Source organism: Cicer arietinum, chromosome 5, assembly GCF_000331145.2.
Source record: "Cicer arietinum cultivar CDC Frontier isolate Library 1 chromosome 5, Cicar.CDCFrontier_v2.0, whole genome shotgun sequence".
Lineage (NCBI taxonomy): Eukaryota > Viridiplantae > Streptophyta > Magnoliopsida > Fabales > Fabaceae > Cicer > Cicer arietinum.
The window spans coordinates 14,187,722-14,196,683 of NC_021164.2; the positions used below are offsets into that span (position 1 = coordinate 14,187,722).

General features: G+C 28.2%; 1 long non-coding RNA gene across 1 annotated transcript; it reads right to left on the reverse strand.

Annotated features, from left to right (window-relative positions):
• Positions 1-904: 904 nt before the first annotated feature.
• LOC113784520 (uncharacterized) lies at positions 905-2,086 on the reverse strand. The gene is made up of 2 exons (XR_003470570.2): positions 1,843-2,086; positions 905-1,281 (listed from the first exon to the last, which is right to left on the reverse strand). It is a non-coding gene; the product is annotated as an uncharacterized lncRNA (long non-coding RNA).
• Between the last annotated feature and the right edge of the window lie 6,876 nt (positions 2,087-8,962).

The window sequence follows — 8,962 nt, forward strand, 5'->3', positions numbered from 1 at the left end:
TCCAACATTAATCACATTATATAGTCAAGACATAGGACTATCTACTCACCCTTTAACCAAAGAACATAGATAGAATAACTATAAAACAAAAAAGAATAGATAGATTACACCACTAGTTACTGTTTTCACTAAATATATCAAGGGTATAAGCATGATGTTAAAAGTCCCACATTAGATGAGTTGTAGTATGAACATGTGTTTATAAATAAGTGCAATCTCCACCTTATAAGTTGGTTTTATAGAGTTGAGTTAGGTCCAACCCAAACTCTAATTAAGTTGGTATCTAAGTATATCCAAGATTTGTTGGGATACCTGCTATTAGCCATCAAGTTACTGCTGCCAGGCCACTCATGCCATGCTCTTGATGTCTATTGCTTGACGTAAGGGCGTGTGTTAAGAGTCCTTCTTTGGATGAGATATGACTTTTAAATGTGTTTAATCATGCTCTAGATGTCTAGTCCAAGGTGTAACCAGTTTTATAGGATTGAGATAGGTCCAACCTAAAATATAAGATGTTTATTCGTAGGCGTAACTGGTTTTGTAGGGTTAGGTTATGTTCAATCCAAATTCTAATTAAAGATATAACAAAGAGGGTGAGTTATTCGGTGAACCACCATTATAAGTGGTCCACCGTGCACCATTACTTAAAAATTATCGTAAATTCTAATGACGATCGACAATACTCTTAAAAATAATAGCATGTGGCCGTCCTTGTCTTTATGAATAAGACAGTGACTCGTTTGATGTCGATTCAATATGACAAATATATTTATTTTTCTTTATTTTTATCGAACCAATATTACTTAAGTCATATCTCGTACATAAAAAATAAAGACGGTCATTAGCGTCTACGTCTAAAAGATGTGATTGTGAATTTAAATTATTTTTTAGAACTAGTCAACGGTGGATCAAGATGCATGTTAAATTGTAGAGTAAAATGTGTAATTTTGTATTATTTTTTTTTTACAAATTAAAGTAAAAAGTGCAACTAAAAACTATAAATTAAAGGAGTAACGTGTTTTTAACCCCTTACTTAATTAATCAGCTCAGTAACATCTTTACAAACTCGTAGTTCTAAACAATGTGAATATGCAATAATCGACATTAAGTTTTGCTTGGATCTTTCTTTTTCTCTTTTGTATTCTTTGGTGACTTGCTTTTTGACATCATGTGATAATTCTTGAGATTTGGATCATCATCACCATCGTGGATGAGAAGGAGGAGGACTAAAAAAGTTGTGGCCGTGGGGAACATCATCAACAATATAAAGTATGCGTCCATCTTTGAAATTTCCAAACACAAACTTTAGTACCAAAAATTTTATTTGGTATAATATCTAACAATCAATCATTTGACATTTTATATTAATTTTTCAGAATTTTTTTTACAAGTTTCGGTACTCATATTTTTTTCATGGATATATATCTAAAAATAATTTTTTCAAAAAAATAAATTCTCTAAAAATAAATAATGAAAATTGTTTTTCTAAGAAACAAATTAAAATTTGAGTAACTCGTTCTCAGTTCTTACTAGGAACTAATTCACAAGCATTGTGATAGTGGGAAGTTTTTTTAACAATTATTATTGACAAATTGTGTAAAAAAAATTATTCATTGTCTTTCGATACTAAATATAAATAATTCTTTTAGTGATAATTCAAATCTTAATTTGTTAGGTTGTAAGGATTTAACCATTTCTACTAAGCCAGCCTTGTTGATAGAGATGCAAAATTCTAACATGGATCATTAGATGCAACATTTTTTATTATTGTTATTATTAAAATAAAATAGATACATAAATTAACCATTTCTTCCAAAAAGAGATATATGTCAAGTTACTTACATGATTTGTGTGGCTCAATCATCGATAGTGGTACCCTTGCCGTTGCTGTCACTTTCATTAACAAAAGAATCACAAATAGCAAAGCCAGGTTCAATATAACCTTCCTAAAATAAGCCATCTTATAGAAAATATCGTAGAACCTATAACATGTGTATGTGTGAAGTGAACGAGGATCGTTGGATTTGATGGAAATATATATTATCTCAAGAGAGAGAAATACAACTACAACAAAAATACTTGGATGACATGGTTCCAGTCTCTTTCAATTTAATTTAAATTTTTTTTCTTGTTATACTATTCTCATAATAATAGAATTTAAAATATTCCGATTCTTTATATGTTGTTAAGATTTTTGCATTCACATAATTTGTAAGATTGAGATCAGACGATCTATATTTAAGTTTGATATTCTAAATTATACATAAAATGAAAATTAAACTTTATATTTTTTTTAATCTGTTAAATCTAGATAAAAAATTATAAAATTAAAATTTATTCTTTTTTAATCTATTTAAAAATACTATATAACATATGAATTTGGATAATCAACGCCTAAAAAATAAAAAGGAGAGACAAATTAAATTAGTTCGAAGATATGTCAACATAAAAAAAAAATCTTTTTTAGTTGATTTTGATTTCTTTATTTTAAAAATAAAATAAATATGAGTCTACTCCAAATTTTATGAATTATAATATTATATATCTCAGTCGTTGAAATTTTATGAATTATGTGGTTATATATCACAATCATTACCTAACACATTGATCATTGATTATATTTGACCATTAGACTAGATATTAATAAACATTTATTTTGAATTTGACTCCTGTAAAATTATATTTATTTATGGTTGTTTTAATTGTAATTTTAGTCTTTTATAAAGGAAAGTAGGACTGTCTCTCTAAATATGAGTGTTTTGTATAAAATTTAAACATGATGCTCTATTTTTTATGCAGATTCGATCATTTTTATAAATCTTATAATAATAATAAATTTTATTATATTTGAAACAATGTTAATTAATTTCTTATATTTTGTGACATATATTAATCAATTCATTTTGGATTTTGTAACCAAGATAATGTTAATAAATTTTATTATCTTTAATGCGATCAATGTATTTTTGCATGACAAAATATCATTGAACAATCATCTCAACAAAAGAGAAATACTTTTAGATGAGAATATTTGTATTACATTAATTTTGTCAAATCAATTAAAAATAATTCCAATAAAATTAAGCAAGAATATATTTAATAAACATTTTGTACTGTTATTATTAAGTCTAAAAATATCGTTTCATACGTTTCGTCCAATTTTAAGTTCATATTTATATGAATTTTCATTACATTATATTTAACATAAAATTAAAAATAAAATAAAATAAAAAACAAAAGAAAAGATATTTTTATCTACCCGTTTTCTTCCTAACCTATTTTTCAATTTTCCTTTCTTAACCTTCTTGCAAGCAAAACAATTCCTTCTTTTTATAACCTTATGCAAACAAGGTCCTCCAAGCCCCCTCCCCTATTTATTTATTTTTATTTTTTAACCTAATAAGATTATTATTTTCATTACATATACAATAAAAAAAATAAGTCTCTTTTTTTCCGCATTATCTAAAGGTTGTTTAATTTTTGCTATAAAACAATAAAATAAAATAAAATGTTCAATATTACCTCATGGATACATTCATGATTTAATCCTATAAATTTATAATCAAAAATCACGAAAGACTATAAAAAATAAAAGAAGAAAAAAAAATAGAGAGGGTGAGGTAGAGAGAAATACAAGATACAATCAAGATATTTTAAGTCTCCTTAATATTAATATCTTGTACATATAATTTATTTTTTTAGTACTAAAAGAGAGCTTAGGCTTTAAGACCAACAATTTTTTTGTAACTATATGTAGCCTAGTTTTTTTTTTTCTTTTATCTCTTTTAATAGGTCCAACGCCTTTTTATTTCTCTTAATCCAATCTTTTTATTTTTAAAAATATTAAATTTAATCATCTCTTAATAAATATCAACTCTTATAAAAAATAAATAATTTTTTTAATTTAAGATTAATTAGATGTGATATTCTTTTAATTTATGAGTTGTCCAGACACAAGTAGTACATCTTGATAGTTCTAAAATTCTTTTTTATTTTTAATCCAAAATCAAACTTTTAAATTTGATCAAATTAAATGTGATATTTTTTTAATCTTTGAGTTGTTAAGATACAAGTTGTACCACTTAGTGGTTTTAATATTCAATTTTAAAACCGAAATAATATAAATTTATCTTAAAAGGATTAATTAGATGGAACATTTTTTTACTCCTTGAGTTTTTGAGATACGAGTTGTACAACTTGATAATCCGAAAACTCTCATTACAAAAATAATTACTGAAATCAAACAAACTCATTTTTTTTTTGTCAAAACAACTTCTGTTATCAACAATAAAACAATTTTTCTTTAAAAACAATCAATACATCCGTATTTTCTATCCAATAACTACTTAGCTTTGAGTTCTCCATTGCACCGAGAGATGCATAGGAGCAAGATTGCACTTTTGTCAATCATAATAATTAAATTTTATTTTTTTCTTTATATTTTAAATGCACTTTTATCTCTAGATTATAATAAAAAAACATTATATTTGCATTTAAAAAAAACGAGAAATAAATTTATATAAGTTAACATTAATTTTACTCAATTAATTATAAGCGATCGTATTTTAATGGATGTCGTAGGATGCTAATATATTCCCTACGCATAATTGACTCCCGAACCCAATATTTGGTTTCAAACACCATTTATTTTTTATTTTTAAGAGTTTCCTAATATTACTCTATTTTAAATGAATTTTGGTGGTCACTCCATTGAATTCGAGAAATACTTGAAATATTAAGTCATGACAGTTAGCGACTCCATTAGGGACCCTTAGAGAGTCAAGTCTAACATAGTTAATTGTGCTTTTTTTTTTATATATTTCTTTTATATTAAAGAAAACTTTGAATGTGAAAGCCAAAAAGTCTCACGTTGACTGTAACACCCCGTTTTTCTAAGCGAGGGTGTATTTTTTTTTTCAAAAGAGATTAAAATAAAACAGAGTAAAAAAAATAAGGAAATACCTTTGGATAAATAGATGAGTCATTATAATTTACAAGCAGCGGAAAAGTTTCTCAAAATACGAATCCAAAGTATTTACACTTCAAAAGGTGGTACATACACCCCATCATAAATAACATGTCAAACAGACAATATTAGTATAAGTACAGTTTTCCAAATTAAAATACTCCAACCCAAAAAGAAGGACGTCTAGTTCCTATACATCAACCTAATCTGATCATCCTACCAAAAACTATACACCCTGAGTGATCTCCACGCGCCCCGTGAGATCCTCCTAACGTAGCTCCAGTCAAGCATTCCCATCCGTAGGGTACGAACCGGTAGGATCGTCCTGGCTCTCATCTGAGGGCAATGCCCAGATTTCCACAATAGTTGTAAAGGGTCACCAACCGAAATTAACAATTAACACATAACATTTAAGTTTTAAATGCACAAAATAACCTTTCAACTAAGCATGCACCTTAAAAGGATTTCTCATATGCTAAAAGTTCATGTAATGCTTGCCAATTAAAAATGAAATCAAAATGAAGTTCTCAAACCATCAAGTAATACATAACTGACCAAAGCATTGATAAATCAATTGAGCAATCGATTATCTAACTCAAAATAAGGACTTTTGCTGAGCCAATCGATTGCCAAATCGATTTGGTCAGTTCTGCTGAGTTCCTGCATGACCAAATCGATTTCTAAGTCGATTTTGTCAGTTCTGATGAGTCCCTGTGTTGCCAAATCGATTTCCAAATCGATTTCGGCAGTTTTGCTGAGTTCCTGCCTCTCTGCCAATCGATTTCCAAATCGATTTCTTAAAAGATTTTGAAAGATATATTTATACAATCGATTGGCAAATCGATTAGGTTAAAATAGTGAACTTCCTGCAACTCATCCAATCGATTGGGAAATCGATTTCCCTCATCATTTTTCCAAAAATTCATAACTAACTCAATCACATTCATACATAATCTCAAATCCTAACACTTAGCACTGATAACGCAATCGCTACAACATCATTAGTTTCGAAATAGTATTGCAAGCAAACATGTTATCACCAAATTCCAAAACATAACACTTAACATTTATAACACAATTAATACAACATCATGGGTTTCAAAATGGTATAGCAATCCAACATGTTATCACCAAATTCCAAAACATAACACTTAACATTTATAACACAATCAATACAACATCATGGGTTTCAAAATGGTATAGCAATCCAACATGTTATCACCAAATTCCAAAACATAACACTTAACATTTATAACACAATTAATACAACATCATGGGTTTCAAAATGGTATAGCAATCCAACATGTTATCACCAAATTCCAAAACATAACACTTAACATTTATAACACAATTAATACAACATCATGGGTTTCAAAATGGTATAGCAATCCAACATGTTATCACCAAATTCCAAAACATAACACTTAACATTTATAACACAATTAATACAACATCATGGGTTTCAAAATGGTATAGCAATCCAACATGTTATCACCAAACCGAGGTGCCACCTATCACAGGTCTGCACGGTTTACTAAAATAACGTAAATTGTAAATGTACCGCCTATCACAGGCCAAAGTACTATTTACCAAGGTGCCACCTATCACGAGTCTGCACAATTTACCAAAAAGCAAAAACCATAAACGTACTGCCTATCACGGGCCCGTATCGTTTATCGAGGTGCCACTTATCACGGGTCTGCACGGTTTTCAAAAACGTAAATCATAAATGTACCGCCTATCACAGGCCAAAGTACTATTTATCAAGGTGCCACCTATCACGGGTCTGCATGATTTACAAAAAGCATGAAAATGCATGAGCCTATACTGACTCCATCCACAACAATCGTTAAGCAAATGCAGATATTAAAAGATTCCTCATTTTTAATACTCATTTAACTTAAACGATTTTCACAACAAATATTAAGCAAACAGAAATATTAAGAGATTCCCCATTCTTAATACTCTTTTGACTTAAACGATTTTCAAAACAAACTTTAAGTAAACAGAAATATTAAGAGATTCCCCATTCTTAATACTCTTTTAACTTAAACGATTTCCAAAACGAATATTAAGTAAACAAGACATTGTTTGATCAATTCTATAGTCAAATTGGAATAGAGTCACAATTTAAAAATTAAATAAGTTGATAGAATATGTGATAGGTCTGAAACTCTCGAATCAGTGGATTAATCGTTTTCTTAATTTGTTCGAACAAAAATTTGAAAACCCGCTTTCTAATTTCAACTCTCATTTTAACTAATATTATCATATCAGAAATCCTTACGAAAAGACCCGAGTTATTATCCATACCTGCATTTTACTGCTTGTATTTGATCTGTATGCAACAACATATCAAATATCATCATAAATCTATCTCTTTCTCTAAAAACTGAAATTGTTATAAAATTTTTATAACTATTTTTCAAAAAAAAAAAAAAAAATTTAATCGACAACAATTACAATTACAAGTATTTCCACTAAAAGAAACTTGAAATTGAAAATAAACATTTTCTATTCAAAATTGAAATTTTTAAACATAACACATATCATTTAACAATAAGATTTTTGGGGTGTTTAAGTTGTAATAATAAACATGGAACATTTTAAACTTTTTTCTTCAAATAAAACAGTGCAATCTCAATAAAATTGATTTAACTAAAATCTCTTAACTTAATTTCAAAAACTTATTAGTACTTACAAGATTTTATTTAAAAATATAGTTTCTAATTAAATAAGTAAAATAATTACAATTTCACAAACGCATGACTAAACTAATCAAACACAAACTACGAATGAGGTGAGTTTCGAAAACAAGTTAATAGTATAATATAAGTAAGAAGAATACATAAATAATCATAATAGAACCGTATCATAATATATCATGGTATATCAAAATGTTCAAGAAAATAATATCATATTATAATGTTAAAATCACTCAAGTAAAATTAATATCTCATTATTGTATTAAATTGTTTAAGACAAATTATCATCACTTTTAAAACACAATAAAACAATCATAAGACAATGCAATGTTATGCATGAGTTTAAACTCTACTTCTTCACAATTTGATATCATTATAACTCTGCTTAGACTCTACTTCTTCACAATATGGGTAGGAGACTTGATACTATGTCATCACGGACAATTCAAATTGGTCATGTCCTCATTGATTCCCTCAACTCAACCTGAGACCCATATAAATGATGGTCGAGATAAACGTGTGTTGCATGGTAGCTCATAACAATTAAAGAGTTACCACCAAGTCACTTAGAAATTCCCCACCAAAATACCACAAAGTTTAATAGTCTTTACGTAAGGTTCAACAGTAGACATCCACGGTCACAATCATTCACTTGTACTTTCCCAACATCACTAGACTTGTAAGGCCTTACTCATATAATGACAAAATAATCTTCACGTTAAATACCATTAACATCTAGTTCCTCCACTCGTTGACCTATGTTACTTACTCCATAAAGAGCACCATAACAACAACATAAACTAATGATATCTATCTACAAACTCATTAGAAAACAAAATTAAAAACATAAACACTAAAATAAAAAATAAAAACTAGAGAAATAAAACTTTTCTTTTGATGATAAATAGTTGATGAATCCCATTGTGATTTTTAGTATAGATTTGAGGGATAAAATGTAATTGAATAGAATTTAAAAGAATCAGAGATTTATATAGTTTTTGAATTTAAAGCATAATGAACCAGAGAAACGTGGCGTTCTGTCCATTATTAAGGTATCTATCGAAAACGTAAATTTAGTAATTTTACGATCCAAAAGCATGAATTTAGTAAATTAACGAGTTGGATCCTAATTTTCAATGAAGTATTTTTGGAGATTTTTTGGGGGTGTTGTGAGAAAAGTGGGGGGTGAATAACTTCAACAACAAAATTAGCCTCATATTTTGGGTTCAAGGACCATGTGGAGCACAAGTTTAATAGATGGTATGTGAACCACGGTCTATATACTCAGCTC